Source organism: Struthio camelus, chromosome 12 (assembly GCF_040807025.1).
Source record: "Struthio camelus isolate bStrCam1 chromosome 12, bStrCam1.hap1, whole genome shotgun sequence".
Taxonomy (NCBI): Eukaryota; Metazoa; Chordata; class Aves; order Struthioniformes; family Struthionidae; genus Struthio; species Struthio camelus.
In genome coordinates this window covers 22794325-22813923 of record NC_090953.1, presented here as the reverse complement: position 1 = coordinate 22813923, position 19599 = coordinate 22794325, and the positions used below count along the sequence as shown (strand labels likewise).

Sequence of the window (19599 nt, the reverse complement as noted above, 5' to 3'; positions counted from 1 at the left end):
TGCACCTTTCTTCAGCTGAGGCACGTGTGGCCAACTCGGTGTTTGGCCAGCACCTAGCCCAGTCACGTTCTGGTCTCTGTTGTAGCTGGTGGTGCCACCGATGTGGGACCAGACCTGGGGAAACCCCTGGCCTTCAGGAGACTGAAGCTACAGACAAATTAGGCGCTCTCTACCCACTCCTTGGAGCTCCAAGCGCGATGGAGCTTTCAGCTAGGCGCTTTGCAGCAGGCTTGAGGGCTGAATTCCTGCCGCCGCCTGGGGAACGGGGACCGCGCGTGTCTTTGGGTGCAAGAGGGAGAGAGCGACCGGGGGCGTGGGGGAGCGCGCGAGGCAGAAAGAGCGTGTTGCACGCGCGGTGGAGCAGGCTCGCTTTGTGCGCCCGCGGGGGAGCCCCTTCGCGGCTGCTGCCCGCGGCGGGTGTATCACAGAGCCTCCTGCCGGGAAACGGGAGGGAAGGGGCGTCCTGCACTGCTCTCCGGCCGCGTTTGCTGCTGTCCCTTCGCGGGCTCCGCCGGCCTCCGGTGCCGGCAGCCGGGAAAGGGGGAGCGCGAGCGGCGCGGGGAGGCAGGTGGCAGCCTCTGAGCGATCGATGCCAGCAGGCGCGGGGTGAGCAGCGAGGCCTGGGGTGCCCCACACGGCCCTCCCGGCCTGCTGGGAAGTCCTGCTCCAGGTCAGGCGGAGGCGGAGCGTGAGATGGCGTCCGCCTTCCTGAGGAGCCCGCCAAGCCTCGCGCGATGGCGGCGGCGGCGGCGGCAGGGGAGAAGAAGGCCACCCCCCGGCTCCTGCCCGCTTTCCGCCGGCGCTCGGACCGCTCGCTTCGGGCGCTGCGCCGAGCTGTGCCGGTAGGAGCCGGCCTCCGCGGTTAGCACCCGCGAGCCGGCGGCGGCCCGGCCTGGGCGAGCGGCCGCCTGGGCGCCGAGTCGCCGGGCCCCTGGAGGAGGTGCCCTGCGGTTGCTATGGCGACGTTGCCCTTTCCTACCTCGCCTGGGGCGGGAAAAAGCCTCCACACATTTCATTCTGCAGCCCACCTGGGAGCCTTTGAAACTCCCCGCTCGGCGTTTGACATGTAATAATTTTTCTGCTTTTAAGATTATCCTGAAGCGCTCGTTCTCTTTCTCTCTCGCTCGCTAAATCTCAGCAGCGGAGCCGCGGAAAGGAATCAGCATTAAAAAACACCGCCGCACGTTTCAAATAACAACTTGTCACCGGCGCCGGGAACAGGCAGTGACAGGCGTTTCGGAAAATAGAGGGGGACACAAAGGCGCTTGCCTGGGGCTGACCGGCTCGAGGTCCCCGGGGGGAGCGCGGCCCGGGAGGGCGGTAGGGAGGCCCAGGCGGGAGGGAGGACGCAGAGGAGGCTGGGTCGGGTGGCGACGGAGGGAAAAACAGTGCAGAAGCGAAGAAATAATATAGTCAAAACTGTCAGGTGCTCGGATGCCGCGGTGACAAGAGACGCTTGGGCACCAGGGATGGGACACCATCAGATGGCTGTTCATGCTTGGGTATCTGCATACCTTCCACCAAGCAGATGGTCTGCTCCAGAGCGCGGGGAGCCAACAAGCCTGTGGAGCAATTTAATCTCCAGAAATAATTTAATATGGCTTCCTCCGGAGTACGGTGGTTTGATTTTTTTTTTTTTCTGGTCAGCCATAGAATAATTTAATCCTGCCTTCTGTGTGAAGGTCTGTTTTGAGCCTGCCACCTGCAGAGTGTTTTAATCCCACATCTCACAAAGTAATTCAATCCTCTCCCTTGGTGAGTAATTTAATCCTCTATTTCCAGGGTAATTTAATCCCCTCCCTGGGGAATAATGGAATAATTTGATCCTCCATTTCCAGAGTAATGTGATCCTCTACCTGTGAAGTTCAGTACTTTAAACCAGCCACCTGTGAAGCCACGTGAATGCCGGGCTGTAGGCGCCGCGACCGCTGCAAAGCAATCCCCGCCTGCGATAACGGCGTTCAGTCGTCCGCGGAGCGACCACATGCCTGCAGCCGGCTGGGGTAGTCCAGGCAAATTTAGGATGGGCAGAACCGTTCAGGGACCTTGGGGCCTTTCGGTCTGGGTGCGGGCGATTGCTTAATAAAAACTCTTCCTCAACTGATGAATCCATTTGCTCACGAACGCGTTTTAATCTGGTTGGTGCCATGCTTGTAAAACCAGGGCGGCCCTCCCACGCGGAGCTGCTTGCGTGGGGGAGGTCCCCGCCGGGTCTGCGGTCGTCCCGCTTGGGCTCCGCGCTGGGGCTAGCGAGTGAACGCCGGCTCCCTTAACTGGGGGCTGCGCCGGTGCAGCGGCGCGCGGGGTGGTTGCATTGCTTTTGCCCATACCGTTGCCCTTCAGCCGGCGAGGAGAGCCCCGGGGCCTCCGGGCACGTCGCGCACACCTTCTCCCAGCATGGAAGCCCACCTCTAAGTCACGAAGGCTCCCCGTTGGGTTGCATAAAAGAGAGACTCCCAGCGGGAATCCGGCTGCTCTCCTCCTCATTTTTGCTGCAGCAAGGGCTCGCCGTTAATAAGAGAGAGAGTGTTTCCTTAGCTGAGTGAGATGTTAAAGAAAGAAATACCAATAATGATAGTGTCCGTTTCCATACAGAGGAGGATCTGTGGAGTATTCAGAAAAGAAATACTTCCCTGCCCAGCTGAATGCGGCAGCTGTTTGCATTCAGGAGAGCGCCTAGAGCGCTGAAAAGGAAATAAAGTCCTCAAAAAACCTCTGGGGAAGAGGAGAAAGCAAGAGAAGGGAAGTGCGGGGGAGAAGCAGGGCAGGAGGGAGAGACACGGAGAACGGGGGGAGGCAGGAGAGGCCTGTGGGACCACGCTGGCCCTTGGTCTGCACTGCCGAAGAGGTCCTAGGGACTGTGGTGGCAGGAGCTTGCGCACCGCGCGGGAAGATCTGCCCATAGGCATCCCTGTGGAGAAGGTATGAGATTCGGGTGACTTTTACTACTACTTTTTAATCCCACTGTCAGGTGAGTGCTCAAGTCTTTCAGAAGCCGAAGGAGAGGCAAGTGGTTTGGAGGATTAGAGCCAACTTCCATCACTCCCTGTCTCCTGCTCCCATCTGTACAATGATGAAAATAACTCCTCCTTGCCTGCGCCTGCGGCAGCCCCCGTGGGCCAGGCAGCTCTCCCACGGCATCTCTCGTCAGCCCCTAGCAGGGGCCAGGGGCCGATCTTGGCTGAGAGTAGTAGGTGCCTGAGTGATACACGTAAATGACAGTCATCTTTCCTAGGGAAGGAGAATTGAGACAAAAATACTTGCACGAGCTAAACAGAAATCATTGCTACTTCCACTGCATACTTTACATGCTCTAGTCCCTCCTGAGACTGCTAAAATTCTGCCTTTAAAATTCCACTTAATACAAAAATCTGTCCTGGATATGTCATTTCACATTCCTACGTGATATATTGGACAAATAATTCTTTATGTGCAAAGCATTCCCAAGTACCTGCAGGCCAAAGGGAAGTTAGGTGCCTGAATATCTCTAAAAATCCCATACTCGATGTCTTCGCTTCAAAGTCTCTTTTGCAAATTCCGCTGTGTTGTGTGTCTTGCCCAAAAGTCAGCTCCAGCAGCAGTTTCAGGGATGCGATGAAGGCAGTGTGAACCAGCAGTAAGTGGTTTCGATAGCTGTGTCCTGCCCTTCGATCAGTGAAGCGGTGGGCGTGCGCTGGTTATGGTTTATTTTTGGGATGTCATAGTCCTCTATGGGAGAGACGAGAGCAGGAGAGAACCACCTCCCTTTATTCCTCGCAATGCAAGCTGCTCTTTTTAACTAGTCTTGATGTTCACTCACCTCTCTTCCCCTCTAATGAGTAGTTTTTTGTTCTCCCATATCACGTCTGAATGCACATTGCGGGTAATTGATGGACAGGACCCAGCCTCTGAAAGCTATCAACATAGCAACTGTGAAATCACACGTCCAAATATGTTTATCTTCTCAGCTTTTGAGGCCTGAGTGCTCTTCGGACATGGATTTTCCTACTTCAAGGAGGAGAGCAAATTTCCTTTAAACCGTCAGCATAGGAATGAAAGATAAAAGGGAAGGCGCAGAGGCTGCTTAAACTTTGAATTCAGAAGAAAACAGGGCTGGTCGCCTCAGAGGGGAGTGTGGGACAGCAGATATGAGAACAAGTGTTGTAGATGAGTCTTATTTCAAGGGAACCGTAGCGTCTTTGGGGACTTCACGCCCCAGCTGTAGATGGCACTGCCCTGCGAGAGTGGCGCGTACCCACGGCGCCGTCCCGCTGTGGCCTCGCTGACGGAGCGAGAGTTTCAGCAAGTGCAAACCGCCAGATAGTCTCAGCTTATTTTCCCAAGGAGGAGATACCTGAGCAGCCCAGGTGTCCAGGTGCTTTATCACTGTCTCCTCACTCCTGTCCTCTTGCTGCCTCCTCTCCAGAACAGAGCTGTGAGATGGAGCCTCGTGCATGAGCCACCAGCAGATCCCCGCAGGGCTGAGCCTCGGTACCTGTCCCCCGTGGCGGGGAGGGTTTCTGCCCGAGCTCTCCATGCCTTGCGCTGCAGCCAGCCGGAGCCGACTCGGAGCCGATGACCCAGGGGTGAAGGGCTCCGCGTCGCACCATTACCACCCTCGCTCAGACGTGGCTCTCGAGCGCTCTGTGAATAATTCTCAAGTGTGGGAGTTACTCTCTGCACAAGCACCACGCCGAGGCATGCATAACAGCAGCGAGCGTCAGATGTTTCTCCTCTGTCCCTCTCCAGGTGTCTGGCATGGGAGGGCAGCTGGCAAACCCGAGGTGAGGGAAACAGGGAGGGTTTCTCCAGCCAGCAGCAGAGCTGGGACTAGCAGCCGGGACAGCGACTGTGGCTGTCTGTCATGCAGCCCTGCTCCTGAGCTGAGTGAGCGATGCCGTGACGGATCGGAGATGGAGGTGGAGTGGCAACAGCACACTCCCTGCGTGCCGCTGATTGATGCACGACTGCACGTCCCGCTTTCGGCTGTCTCAGTATTTTGGTTGGCAGAGCCGGGCTCATGCTAGCGACGGGAGCTGCCTTTCACTGTCAGCAGCGGTCCCCCAGCTCGGAGCCTTCTCACACCCCCTTCTCCCAGGTGGCAGCTCCCGCACAACTGCACACCATGCCACGAACCTCTGCCCTCGGCAGCGCAGCAGCCACAGCGATGACCCCCGTGGTCAGTTCATCATTGCAGGGCTGAAATCCTGGTCCTTTCATTTCAGGACACTTTAACCTGATGACTCGTCCATCTGTAGCACCGAACCACCTCTGTGGTGCGGGTCGTGCTGGTCACCAGCCTGCAGTTTCACTGCAGTGCCAGTGACCCAGTCTGAGGCAGGACATTACCTTCTGATTGCCTTCTGGCTGCCTTCTGGTTGTCTTCTTCTCACCACTCTGTCAAGGATAGTTTTTTGCCCCTCTTACAGTGCCACTTCACTGCTTGCTAGCCACCCTGCCGCCATCCGCCTCCTGCCAGCCGTGGCTGTGCGCTGGCTCAGAGCCACGGCGCTGGGAGCTGTGCGATGGGGTTTCCCTCCCCGTCACTACCGTGGGGTAGTCTGCTTGCAGACTGCAGTCTTTAAGCTAGAGCCGTCTGTCTTTCTAAAAGACAGACTGCAGTTTAATAGAGAAACCCTTGTGGATTTGATGCAGAAATAACTGGGGGAGATGACGTGGTTTGTATTATGCAGAAGTTCAGAGAATATGTTCAAAAAGGTCCCTCCTGGCTTTCTGATCTGTGAATCTCTGATCTTGTTCTTTGTGAAGTGCTCTGAGGCATGGGGATGAGGCCCAGGAGGGACTCTCCGGTCCATTGGCAGGATGCAGGTTAGCGGCAGAGCCGGTGTGCCGGGTCCAGGGCCATGTTGGTGGCCCTGAGTGGCCAGCCTAGCTCTCCTGGGGGCCAGCTCTGCATGTCTGCTGCAGGCATCCTGCCCAGTGCAGGCTCCCTCCCAGAAGCTTTCCAGGAGCTCTGAGGTTCTGCTGACCTTGGCTGAAATCCCAGTAGACGAGGCTTTTTGGCCGGATTCCTGTTGCATTTAGGCCTGTGTGATTCGTCTCCGGTGTGAAACTCGGGCACCGGATGCAATTTGGAGCCAGGAACCAGAACTCCAGCCACTCTCCCGCTCGTTCCCAAGGGTCATGGCTTGGCTCGTGGCTCCCACAGCTACGATGTCCATCCCTCACCATGCCCTCTCCTCCTTCTCCTGTTGCACTATCACCAGAAGCCCTCTGTCAGGAAGCAGGCGAGCCTGCTGCCTGCCTGGAGGATTTGGGCTTTGCTCACTGCCACTGTGCAGGGACCTGACACCAGCACAGTGCGGGAGGCTTGTAACTCTGCCTTGGGATGACAGATGCTTCCATGCTGCTTCTAAGCTTTCAGGCTCATCCCGAGAGTAGTTGGGAGCATAAGAAGCTATTGCATGGCACTGCTGGAGAAGGGAGGTGAGAAGAAACACGAGGCCAAGCCGGAGCCAGGGTGCATGTGGGAAACACGCGTGTGGGCAGCGGGGAGCATGGGGGGAGCATGGGAAGAGCTGCGGGTTGTGGGGTGAGCCTGGGCAGTGAATGCAGAGAAGGGCATGAACTGTGCGTACAGGTCTCTGGTGAACACGTTTAGTGGATTTGACTTACTAAGCATCCATATAATAAAACCATCTCTGAGGACCCCCACCCCAGGCACAGCATATAATAACGAGACATCTGTAGCTGCTTCGTGACTCAAGTTGGAGAGAGCTTGGTTGCTGCCCCAGCCGCTCCTCTTCTTTCCCATACTCAGTAAAAAAGTCAGAAAGGAGTTTTGCAACCCTAAAAAGAGGTCCTGACCCATTCTTAGCATGTGGGCAGAGTATTGAGTTGAGGCGCCCTGTCTCCAAAGTCTAGGACTGAGGAAAGAAACCCTTATCCATCCCTGATACCCCTCAGTAGCCCTGAGGCACCATTTTGTTTAGTCACCCAAAATACACCTTTTTAATGGAGAAATGTAAGCATTTTGGATAGAAAGGGATGGACTTTTGGAAGTCTTTCTGCAAAAATGAGGACAAGCCATGTTTCATCCCACTCCCATCCCCCTCCCTGCAGTTCAGGTAACTCCTTTTGCTGCCAAAGGAGAAATTTGCCCATGTTTAACACTTTCTGGGTTGCGTGTACCCTCCTGTCTAGCAAATGCATTTACCACAGCGTGAAGCACAAACTTGTCTTCTCCAGGTGGGACTTCAGGCTCTGCTGGAGATTAAAAGATTTATCTTTCTCCTTTATCCAGCAGGTAAGTCTCTGGTGGCTATTTCAATACCTTTCCTTGCATGGGGCTTTGGGACGTCTATGCTGAGGTTCTCTGTAAACTCAATTACTCCGTGATAATAGCATGGCATTGACTCAGGAGCCTTAGCAGTTCAGGACTCTTGCCGTTTATTAGTTATTTAATTATATAGCACATCAGGCCAAAATAATGTCATTAGCTAATTAGCCCATGTTGAAGTTTTTTGTAATTTTTCTTAAATGAATGTTAACATCAGTGCAAAGCGCCAGCTGGTAGCCCAGGAGATTGGAGGCCTTTTGTGCACAGAGCAGGCTGGGCTTGGCCCCGGCTCAGAGGCTCCTCCACGTCCCACGGGCACAGCTCCCCTGCGACCTTCAGGGAGCAAGGCCGGGGACGAAGCAACCCCCTGCACCTCTTTGCAGGGTTTGACTCTCTGCAACAGCACCTTCTTGCTCCGTGCCAGTGCCAATCCCACCACGATTGAGACCCTGCAGGGCTCCCTCCAATGAGCTTTCCCATGGTCATGGCCAAGCCCAGATCCAGGTTACTGTGCTCTGCACTTGCGCACAGTTCATAAATAATAGTGCTTCTAGGATTTAAGGAGTAAAACTGTGGTATTAGAAAGTCAGAGCTCTCCAGGAATATCATGCACCTCACCCTGGAGGGTGACCATGCTCCGCAGGAGCCCGCGTGTGAGTCATTGCCCCCTTGTTCGACAGGGTTGTGATTACACAGTGGTGAATACACAGCCAAATGAAAATAAGTGTTAAGAAGCCAGTGGCATGTATTACATTTATAACCCACCAGAGGGGGTGACAGCAGCACAACAATAGGTCTAAACCTTTTATTATATACCTCAAGCTACTCACGCTGCTCAGATTGTCCAGGAAATAACCAGAGTTGCTTAGCGATGCTGTTATTTGCCTTTGGACGGAGGGATTTGAGCGCAGGTGCGTGCCTGCGTAAGGCAGAGAGGCAGAAGCCGTGTGTCCAGCGCCGGCTTGCGGGAAGCGTGCGCAGGGTGTGCTGCCGCGAATGCCTGCGCACGTAGCATCCCTGCGCGTCGCTGGGGCCTGGACCAGCCCGTTGCGTGCTGCAGGGCTCCCTAGGCAGTAACATGCAAGGCTCTGGCTGAAAACCGTGTGTCAGGCATCAGCTTTAGCCTGGATCCCCGTTTCACCTTATCGTACGCACACAAGGGAGCAATGTTGCTGTGGTTTGCCTAGAGGTGGATGCAGACTGCTAACAGGAGAATGGGATGTATAAATCTGCTGGCATCCCAGGTCGCAGGCGCTGGCAACGGCACGCAGCCTGGGGCAGTAAGACCGGGCACAGCCGGCATGTGGGCAGAGCAGGGGAACGGTGCAAGGTCTGAGCGGAGGTTGCTTGCACAGCTGCGTTTGAAGGGTACCTCGGCCGTACCTGAGGTTTCCGGTGTGGACTCATCTCGAATAACTGATGTGAATTTATAGTTTCAACAGAGTTTTCCATGGGGATTTTCTTAATGACTCTTTATAAATCCATCACAGAAAAGTACAATGCCCTGGATACCACGCAGTTGTTTGATTTGGGGGGGGGTTGGTTTTCTTCTTCATCAAACATATTAAGTATGGGACTTCATCAGTCACGTTTTTATAATTAGCATATCTTGGTTGCTTGCTTTATTGCAACAGCACCGAAGATTTTCAGAGGTTTGCTGACTGAGGAAAGTCCTTCAACCTGGCTGCTCCAGGCTTACAATTTTGGAAGTGTCCATGTTGCCCCTGCAGGCTTCTTTAAAATTATTTAACCCAAACAGCACCGCCCTGGACTTCATAAAATGCATTTTTCTGTTCCTGAAGATTTCCTAACGTCTTTCAGCCTGGCTGGGTCAGTTCCAAACTCTGAAAAATTGCAAGCCCCTGCAGGTGTCTTAATGTCCTTGAAGACAAGTGCTGCAGACTTTATAAACTCCATGGGGAACCCATGGACTTTGGAGAGGTTCAAGAGTCCGTAGCAAATAACTCCAGAATTAACCATGCAGTCCTCCCCCAAATACTCCAAGGCACCAGTACAGATGAATAATATAAATTTGGAGTTAATAGACCACACAATTTAAAATATGACATTCCAAAAAGAGGAAGAAAACAGAAGACTTTTCCAGTAGCGAGCAGCTTCCCATTTTTCAAGCCTTTCTGTCTCCCCAACGCCTTAGCTGATTAACTAGAGACTCTAGAATAGTTATTTTCTGGAATAAGGAAAATTTTGACAGGTGGATTTCTTTTTTTGAAAGCACTAGGGAGAAACAAAATTAGGCTTATAAGGAAAATGAGTTATATCCTTAAGCTGGTCATTGCTTATATGGTTCCACAGTACTGCTGTGAAATAATCACCCATTTTCCCATGCTCTGCCGCTCACCTTAATAACCCTCATAGGATTTGATATAATGGTTTACATAACCTTTCTGAAGCATCCTGACTTCTGAGGCATCCAGCACTTAAATGTGACATTGAGTCAACTCAAAAGTGCTTTAGAGCTTGGTGATGCCCCAAGTTTGGGGCCATGATGAATGCAAAAGTTTCACTCACCAGGCTTAACTGTTCATGACTTTTTAACTACTCAGCCACATGTCTTCAAACTAGACTTGTTTTTAGACCTGTAAGAAACTCTGAGATATCAGGTCATGTGAAGACTTCGTACAGTATGCTAACACTGGTAATGCAAGACTGGTAGGAAGGGCAGCCTAGCCCACTGCGAGGAGCACTCCTTCCGGTGCCATAAGTCTAAGAGAGAAGGAGCAATCTGCTGGGTCAGACACCAGGCCAACATTTTGAAGACTCAGTTTTTAGGTGGAGCACCTAAAATCCAAGGCGAGAGAGGAACATTTTCCCCCGATATCGCTGGAACGAGCATCTCCAGCTTTCGAACCCTCCGCCAGCAGTGTGTGCTTACCTGCCCTCGGCTCCTGTCTCTGCGGGTGCGCGTAACTCCAGGCTGGAGCCACAGGAGCGTTTCGGTACCTGCGCCTGACTTCGCCTGACTTCACATGTCCGCCCTGTAGAAACCTGCCTCTGAGCCGGTTGGCTGCATGACATTTATAGTCAGCGGAGAGAAAAAAGGCATGTCCAGGCACAATCCATCTGACCTTTCTCAGGCATCCAACTTAGAAAGAGATTAATCCTGCCTCTGAGAGACCTTTTCTCTCCGTTAGTGCACGGCACTTCATCTGACCAGTTCATGGACGCAGCCTGTGTGTGGGCAGACGGATCTCCTCTGGCCACCTCTAGGTCTGCAGGATTTTGGTACCTGCATACTTTGTGTGTGGCTCCTAGCTTGCACTCAGGGGAATGGCGCTTTTTCCTTCCCAGGGCACTGTGAAAATGCCTATGCTGGAGATGGCCAGTGCCATCCACAGCGGAGTATGAGCACATAGCATTTGCTAGCCTAACCAGAGACATAAGCTGAAAGAGTAGAGATAAAGATATCTATTTTCTGGTACTGATTCTACTGTCTTAAAAATTCTGCAGTATGTTTTGGTGTTGATAGTATATGTAAATCTGTATCTATAATAGACTCTCATATATATGTGTCTGTATACACACGCACACACGCACACACACACGTAGATGTGTGTATATCTAACGTATGTACTCTCAACCCACACAGCATATGTACCTCTGCAAATCATCAGCAAGTGCACGTTTCCCAACCCCTGGCAGCGCGGCCCCGCGCCGAGCGGCAGGAGCTGGCGTGCCGAGCGAGTGCTGCCGTCACTACTTGCCCCGATGTGGCATCGCCTTCCCTGCTCATCACAGCAGGGATTTTCGCCCAGCTGTGCTCTGTTGCAGGGGGTCCGAGTCACCCAGACAGGGTGGTCCAGGGCTGGAGTCAGCAGGCGTGGCGGGATGTCCCCGCTCGATGTGCCCAGCGCCGCAGCATGGTCAAGGTGCCGTCCCCATCCGCCACTCGGGCAGACGGAGGGTGTGGAAAGCACGGAGCACCCCTTCCCGGAGCGGGGCTGGGATTTGGGCAACTGGCAAGGGCACTGCCTCTGTATGTGTTTCCCAGTTTCCTCCCTTCCCTGTTTTCTGCATGTACGTCACGTAGCCGAGCGGAGGCCCTCAGTAGCGGTAACACGGATAGCAATAGCATGGCCAATTGCAGTTAAGCAACATGATTCAACTTTGTAATTTCCAGCCATAGAATATTCAGAAATAGTCTGGAGGAGTACATCTGATGGAGGCATGCGTCTGCGGGAGTCGCAGGGACGGGGAAAGCGAGTGAGCTGATCTGATAAGTAGGTCTCAGCCTTCTATCCACAGCTCTTCTGCTGAGCACGTGCTGCAAAAGAGCAAGAAGCAAAGCAGGGAGGGGAATAAAGGGCAGATCTAAGGAAGTTTCAGATGTAGAGCTGAGAAAGGGCTTTTCCTTGGGAGAGCTGTTGGTGTAGATGGTGGTAGTAGTGTCAATGATGGAGAAATTCAATCACTTCCAATGAGGGAAAAATAATTGTCTTTTGAGGTACAGTAGGTTGTTGTCATTTTCCTATGACACACTCCATCAACTTTCAATTTCTAGAACAAAAGCCCATAGTTTTCGCTCAGGCCTCTCTAATCCTTCGCGGTGAGCACTGCACGGGCAGAAGCGGCCCTGCCTGGCCCGGTGTCATCTGGGAAACAGCGATGCCCGAATTGTACCAAAGCGAGCGTCACCATGCCCATGCTATGGTGGGGAGAGCGCAGGGCAAAGGCTTAGCAAAACGGCTCTGAGTAGCCTTCACTGAAATGCGTTGTCTCACTGAGGCTCAGGGTGTCCCCAGAGCCATGCCCCAACGTTGCTTCGGTGGCCCCTCTGTGTCAGGGGGGAAAACTGAATGCACCAGGTGCCTGTGGTGGAGAGTTAGGCAGCAGCCAAGCACTCACACTTGCTGGAGCAAGGGGCGGTGGAGATGGATTGATCATCTCCTATATTAGATATGAGAGCTCCATCAAGGTAAAGAAGAAGGGGGAAGAGGAAGAAAAGGAATCCAAAGCAATGACTCAGAGCAGAGGTGTGCGTGCAGTAGAGGGAGAGCACTGCATGAAACATTTCCCTGCCACTGAGTGAAATAAGATGTGATTAGCAACGTATCCCAGCATCTCAGCCTCAGAGCCTTCTTCTCGGGCATTTAAAGAGGAAATATGTATTTAAAAATACTGCCCTAAAAGAGAGAGGTAATGATGTGTTTCGAAGCAGAGATGGTATCATTCATAAAGCCTGTGCTGCTTAATTGCATCAGCACCATTTAAGAGAGGAGTTATTTCCTGGTCAGTTCCTGGTTTGTTTTCCCTCTGTCCTGCTGTATATCTCGCCAGGGCTCCAGCCGTTTGTCAGCCTCTTTGGTAGCCCTGTCTCCAGCCACAGCTAGAAGCTAGCTGCCAAGGGAGCCAGCAGCCAAAAAGGCAGAGGCTTTAACTCCACACCCAGGCAGAAAAGGGCATCATCTCATCAGAGAAGTGAGGGCAGATTTGTAAGGCTTAATTCGCCTTGCGGCTAGTGCTGGCATTCATTCATCCAGATGCTCTCTGCTGGTATCAGTGGCATGGCCCTGACACAGCTAGCGGGGAGATGGCAACAGAGCCACCTTACCCCAGCATCCAGATTGAACGTGACCTTTCTCCTTCCCTCGTGTAGCTCCAACGCACCATGCCTGGGCCAGATCCTCAGGCAGGTCCTCAGGCAGCATCAGTGAGGGTCTGACCTAGCTGCCTGTTTGGCTCATTGGGTTCTTGCCCTAACTGGTGCAAGAACTAGTGTCTCCCCGTCTTACCAGGAAGCCCCATGCCAGTTGCCTTCAGGCCGTTCTGCGTATCGAAAAGCCCCTCCGAGAAACAGCGGCTGACTTGTGTGAGCTGGCAAGGCAGTTCCTCTGAGGTCCCATGCACCCCCACCCCTGAGGAGATGTGGACCCTGGGGACAGAGTGTGGCCGCACTGACGAGCTGTCTCCACTGCTGCTGCCCCAAGAGGCGCACCAATGGCTTGGGGCAGGCAGCACCGCTAGGCAGCACAAGGCCAGGGCCTGGGAAGGAAGGGGGAGCTCTCCTGAGAGCAACGTGTCCCATCCCCACCTTCCCCCAAGCACACTGCAATCTATTAGTCTTGGGGATCTTCCCACCAACCGAAACCCAAGAGATTATTTTGGTCTCTGTCTTCATGGCTCAACCCCTTCCCACAGGCAAATATTCTGCTCCTCTTTTTCTCTCCTTCCTACTGCCAAGCCAACCTCTGAGACAAATCATTCTGTGCTGTGCAAATGATTGCAGCCGTATAGGGGACTTACCACCGTTCTGCTTCGAGTCCTACGAGGCAACTGGTACCAGCCCTTGGCAGTTTAACCTGCCAGGGCTTCTCCTCTGGTACCTACCTGGCCTTCATTCACTGTTGAACCCCTGTCATGTCTCAGCTGGCTTGCCTGGTTCTTGTATGGAGATGTTAGCAGGTACTCCAGTAGCAGTGACACTCAGCGTGGACCAAAGGCCCTTCTCTGCAGGGCTGTGCTGTGAGTGTCTAGGTGTCCTGGGTGAAGTGAGTCAATACAGGGCTTCTTGAATTCTACGTGAGCAGGGCACATACTCTTGTGCTCCATGGGGGCTCTTCCTCCATCCAGTGCGACTGAGGTGACGCCATCCTGTTCTGAGCGTACGAATAGGCGACTCAGGTTGGGTAACAAGGATGACCAAGAGTTTGATGCCCCTTGTGCTTTTGGGGTCTCCTCTGGTCTCAGCTGCATTGAGCCACTGTATTTCCAGTATTCCCGTGGTCTGGGGAAGCCTCCATAGTCCAAGAGGAGCCATAAGCAACAGAAAAGAAGGTGGGGTGCTGCAAACTCATGCAGCCCTTCCTGAGGGATTTTTTTGGGGACACCAGGCATTTGCTAGCAAGCGCTTCCCTGACACCCGCTTTCCCTGTGCTCAGTCGCACCCATTCCTCCACACCCACTGCGTTTCCCCTGAACAGCACAGCTGCCCCCATATCCTCTCTTGGGTCCCAGCAGAGGGAAGCCAGCACAAATTGTCCCTTGCAATGCCGTTTCACCCTCGTCATTTCTCTGCAAGTCCCTTCTAAGGTGCCTGGCAAAAACAGCTCTCTCTCGGCTTTGCGAGACCCGCCTCACGTGTGCCTGCTCACCCCTACGCCTGCCTCTTGTCCCCGCTGCCCTCCAGCCCTGCAAACCAGGGCTCTTCCTTTCAGAGGAAAAGAAGAGCATTTCACGCTGCTTTTAACCAGCCTTGCCTCGCACTGCTTTCCTTTCGCCTGTCAGATCTAGCCTGACGTTATTTGGGTAGGAGCAGAGGGGTGGGAGTTTAGAGAGACAAAATGGTGCTTTTTGAGCATTCAAAGGAGATTTCAAATGACACACACACAATAGTGTATCACCCAGCCGGAGCAAAACTTGAATGGTTTAAAAATATGCTCCTGAACTTTCCACCTCTATTCACGCACAGGCTCCATCCCTTTGGGGTCTGCACTTTGGCAAGAACAAGCAAGGAGTTAAGCAGCTCGGCAAGGCGAGCTATTTATGGGAGTTGCAAGCTCCCTTCTCTTCTCTGATACCCCATTCAATCCTTTAATTATCTGCAGTTGTTTCATGCCGTGTCTTACCGCATGCTCTCTGGGGGAAACCACTGGGGCTCTGCCAGTTGATGGGGAGGGGGAAAGGAAGGGGGAAGGCTCTGCCACATGAGGCAATTCAGCCCAATAAAATAAGAGATGCTGCAAGGTTGCTTATCTGTGGGCTCTTCTGGGCTGCAGGGAGACCAGGGCATGGTCATAGGGCTTTCCGGGACAAGGAAACAGAGCTTATCAGAAAAACACCCCCAATGGGAGTTGCACACGGAGAGGAGGACACAGCAACATATGGTGGGAAGAGCCTTCCCACTTCACTGGGTTCAGTCCCCTGCTTCCCAGATCCCTCCCCGTGAAATCGAGCCCAGAAGCTGCAAACCATAACATGTTGGAGGGAAGAAAGCAGGAGAGACTGCGCGGCTTGCCAGTTCTGACGTTGTTGCCCTCCAGACAGCACTGTTTCTCTCTGGCACTGCCAGTGTTAGAGAAGAGAGTGATTGTTGCCAGAAACCTGTGTCTCTTGTTTGCCTGACAAGGCCACCCAGCTGCAGACTTGCTTCTGGGTAATGTGAAAGCTACCCTTTCTGCATCCCTAAAACACCCATAAAGATGGTTTTCCAGCACTGTAAGAACTTCAGTTAATCCACTAATAGTCTTAGAGTAAATCAGCCAAACAAGAAGAGGGATGAGAATAATCTCCAGGGCGTTGAGCTGCCTAGCTGTTAATGAAACTGGATCTTCTGAGCGTCCTCCATACCACACGATCTGCACCCCAAGCTCCCTGAACATTTTGCCCTCCAAAGACCCGCTCTCAGCACCTTTTCTGGCCCTTATGAACCATGACAAGGCAGTCTAGGAGAGCCCAGGCAAGACTAGCATCCTTCTTCCCCTCCACACTGCCGGGAAAATCAGAATTGGAACATGCCAAGGGACTGGAGTGCCCCTGCCCACCCGGAAGAAGGACGGCAGCCAGCCAGCCCAGGAAGACCATTTTCTGGAGCTCTTTTCAGACTTCAGCACTAATGCACACTGACTGGTTTGCCAGGTTTAACGAGAAAAGGTCTCAGCACTGCTCATCAGGATCAGAAAATTAAAGAGCAAACACTGCAAGAGGAGCTGGCAGGAACCTTCAGGGATTAAGTCACTGCACTGCGCTCCAGCTGCACCCTCAGCACCCCAGAAGCTCTGGCCACCACACCAGGCACCGCCAAAGATGGTGCTCCTTGCTTGGTCCCAAGAGGCCCTATAGCTGCTGGTTTGGGAGTGGGGGGAGCACAATTTGGCCTTAGCTCCCACCTTTTCTACTGACTCACCAGGCAGCCTGAGGGAGGTTGCTCACCCTGTCCGTGTCCTAGTTTCCCCCAAGGGCTAAGACAGGCTCTCTGGCACTGCGAGGCTGGTGCTGGTGCCAGACCCACAGTCACTGCCCTGGCTGGGTCTGCCCTGCCCCTAGCAGCCAGCATGCGTGGGGATCTGATACCCCGCAAAGTGGGCATCTACTGTTGGTGCAATCTGTCCTGTAAGAGCCTGGGGTGGAAGCTGGGTACACTGGTCTCAGATGAGTTGCTCATGGGAACTGGAGGAGTTCAGATTTTTGTGTGAGTCGAGTAGCAGGTGTGTGAGGCTGTTATCGTCCCCATTTGTATCTACCGCTGTCTCTCTTGCTTCCTCTAATCCACTGCCTTGCAGTTATCTGCTGGTTTATCCAGGTCAGCACAAGTGACCCTGGGAGACTCTCAGGTAGGTCCTTCTTCCCACAGACCCCCTAGGTTGGCTTCTCCTAGGCAAGCAGTGCTGAGGGCAGGAGGATGCTCTCTGGGCTCCTCGTCTCCTTCCTGGTCTCCCCACGTGTGCGAGCTGGGCTGTGGGCAGCCCCCCGCGCAGAGCTGGCAGCAGACGGGTGTCTCCCAGCACGAGGGTGGGCACAGGATGCTGCGCTCTGGCTGGAGCCCACGGGAGAGCGGAGGGCGAGCTCCACTGGGCTGCGTGCCCAGGGATGCCCCATGCGTTGCATCCCCGCAACCCAGGAGCTTTTGCACGCACGCACGGACACGTGAACAAATTACCAGGCCTGAGCCTCTCTTGGCATCTGGGCTTTTCCAGTCATCCCCCACGTGCCCAGCCTGCTCCCAAGCCCCCGGTGCAACAGGCACAGCAGGGAGGCACCGCCAGCCCCCTGCGTGGTCCCAGGCAGCCCGCACACCTTCCTCTCCATCTGCCACGCGCCGTCCCAGAGGCCCGGGCAGCCCCTGCGCCACGCACCTGCGGCCCAGGAATTCGCCCGCCCGTGCCGTCTGCTCGCCCGGCGCAGCCCACCCTGGCCCCGGCGCTGGGCCGGGGCCGCGGCCGGGCTGCCTTTCCCTTCCCGCGGCCGGGAACACACGGGAGCTTTGAGGGATCGCACAATTTCGCAGGAAAGGTCTCTGTGCTCCTTCAGGCGGAGACATCACTTTTTTAAAAATGACTGGATGCTGCGGCTGTCATATTTTTTCATCTTAATAGTCATAACAAGCTGGTGGGGGGGGTCTCCCCTTCCTCCCTCTGCTTTCGTCAAAGCGTCTGTGTTGCGTTTCAGCGCTGCATGGCCCCGAGGAACGGCAGGCCCCGCAGGAGGGATTTTAGATGCTGGAAGGGCCCTCTCGGTCCAGCGCGCCCGCGGGAAGGGCAGCCCCCCTGCAGCAAGGGTTGGGGGCTCAGCCGCCACGAGAGCCGGGAGCCTTCCCACTCGTGTCAGCCTGATCCAGCGCGGTGCTGAGCGGGGAGCTCGGCACATCGGCGAGCCGGCTCTCCGTGACTTGGTGAGCCACGTGCCAAGCCCACCTTTCCGCGAGCCATCTGGTCGCCAGCGCAGATAGGCATCCTCGTTCCTTCCAGCAAGGCGCGTGGCAGGGCTCTGCCCTCCTCCGGACGCGGTCCACAGCCGCCACGGTGCCTTCGGCATCCAGTTCTCATCCTCGATTTTAGCAGCCCAGACATCGGGGGAAACCCCCTTCACGACGGCGGCCACCGACGTGAGCTGCCTCCAGCCCCACGCGTGGCCGTGGCCGTGGCCGGTGCTGCCGGCAGTCTGGAGGCTCTCCCCCTCCCTCCCCGTCTCCTCTCTTCACAAATTTGCTGTACTCTCGCCTGATTAGCGGATCTGAAAATACAGTCTTTGGCTTTGAGACCCAAAAGAGATGTCAGGTTGTCTTTACTCTGCTGGAGGCTCTTTAGTATGTAAATCCCTCCTGAATGTGGCCCAGTGCAGCACTGTGCCTTCGGAGGGAATCACGTCCCCGGGATCCCAGCGTTACGGGTGATCCCAGCCGCCCTGGCTCTGCGTCTGCGGCGCCTCGCTGCGCAGAGGGAGCTGCTGCTCTCTCATTCATCAGGTTTTCCTACTTACCAAGGAGATTTCCCTGCCGGGCTCTGGGAAGCAGCCCCTGGGAGGGGAGCTCCTGGCTAAGGGGACTTGAGCAGGGTCCTACGTGCAGCCGTTATGCTTATGCTATCGCCACCAAAAAAAATAAAACTAGCTGTCTGTAGGGGAAAGCTGGGCCCCCGTGACATTCGCTTTGTCTTATGGCAACTAATGCATCCGCCAGCATCCCCAGAAACTGCACGCTCCGCGGGAATAAATGAGCGCCACGCTGCCAGTGAAGCACAGCAGCAAAGCTGCCTTCCACGCCGTCTCCGTCCTGGCGGCAGAGCCTCCCTGCTCCCTGGGCAGCACCCAAATGGGCCAGGGTGAGGAGCCGCTCACGGCCGTGCCGTCCCACGGGCCTCCCGCAAAGCCGTGGCATCTCAGGGCTCCCATCGGGCGCGGGACACGGCGCCTTCTGGAGGGGCAGAAGCGGTTCGAGGCCAAGGTGGCTTCCCGCAGCCTGGGTTTGCTCTGCTGGATCTCCGGCTCGGCCGTATGTGTTTGTCTGTATTAGCATTTCCGCGGAAGATTGGCCTGGAAAGACTCACCAGCTCTGTGCCGGGCCAGGAGAGGAGGGAAGGCGGAAGGGAGCCACAGTGCGAGGACGATGAGGGGAGCTCAGCTCAGGCACCATAAGAAAGACGAGCGGCTTTGGTGAGCCAGCCCGAGGCCCCGCCAGCCACCTGCAGTGTATCACAGCGCTTAGGCGCAGACTAAGACATAGGGCAGGGCCCTCCCCAGGCGGTATCTTCCCGTGATGGATGGGCTAGGGACTCCCTGCGCCAGTTTAACAGCCACCCGCTCTCCAGACCCACTGGCTTTGCAGAGAGCAGGGAGCCAGCAGTCATCAAGTGGCTCTAATTGCTTGGTACTTACTTAGTGTTTCCCACCCTGTAAAGATCGAGTCAAAAACCAGCGCCCCGAGGAACTGCCTCGGTTAAACTGATGTTCATTAAAACTGACTTTGCACTACCTCATTAGGCTTCTGTAATTGAAGGAGTTAATTGATTATCAATAGTCTCAGTTCCCTCTTCCCCGTGCTCTCGAGGCCCCGCGGGGTCTTCCTCAGGGGCTACCACTCATCAGGTGGCTCCAACTCACCTCACCGCTGACATCTAGGCTGCAACAGCCAGGCGCAGCCCAACACCATGGGCTGTTTCGTGGGCAGAAGGGGCTCCGGTAGCCCCGTGCATCCCCATCCCAGCGCCCCACTGCTCCGGTAGCCCCGTGCATCCCCATCCCAGCGCCCCACTGCTCCGGTAGCCCTGTGCATCCCCATCCCAGCGCCCCACTGCTCCGGTAGCCCTGTGCATCCCCATCCCAGCGCCCCACTGCTCCGGTAGCCCTGTGCATCCCCATCCCAGCGCCCC

The 19599-nt window shown here is 54.9% G+C and overlaps 1 protein-coding gene across 7 annotated transcripts in view; it reads left to right on the top strand.

Moving 5' to 3' along the window:
• Nucleotides 1-19599, top strand: part of LINGO1 (leucine rich repeat and Ig domain containing 1) — a 227063-nt gene that overhangs the window by 172027 nt on the left and 35437 nt on the right. The window contains exon 6 of one of the 7 annotated variants that reach the window (XR_011143635.1): nt 1839-2105. The exons of the other annotated variants lie outside the window; for them this stretch is intronic. The gene's annotated coding sequence lies outside the window, so the exon portion shown is untranslated. Of the gene's footprint in view, nt 1-1838; nt 2106-19599 lie in introns of those variants that run through there. 7 annotated transcript variants of the gene reach the window in all.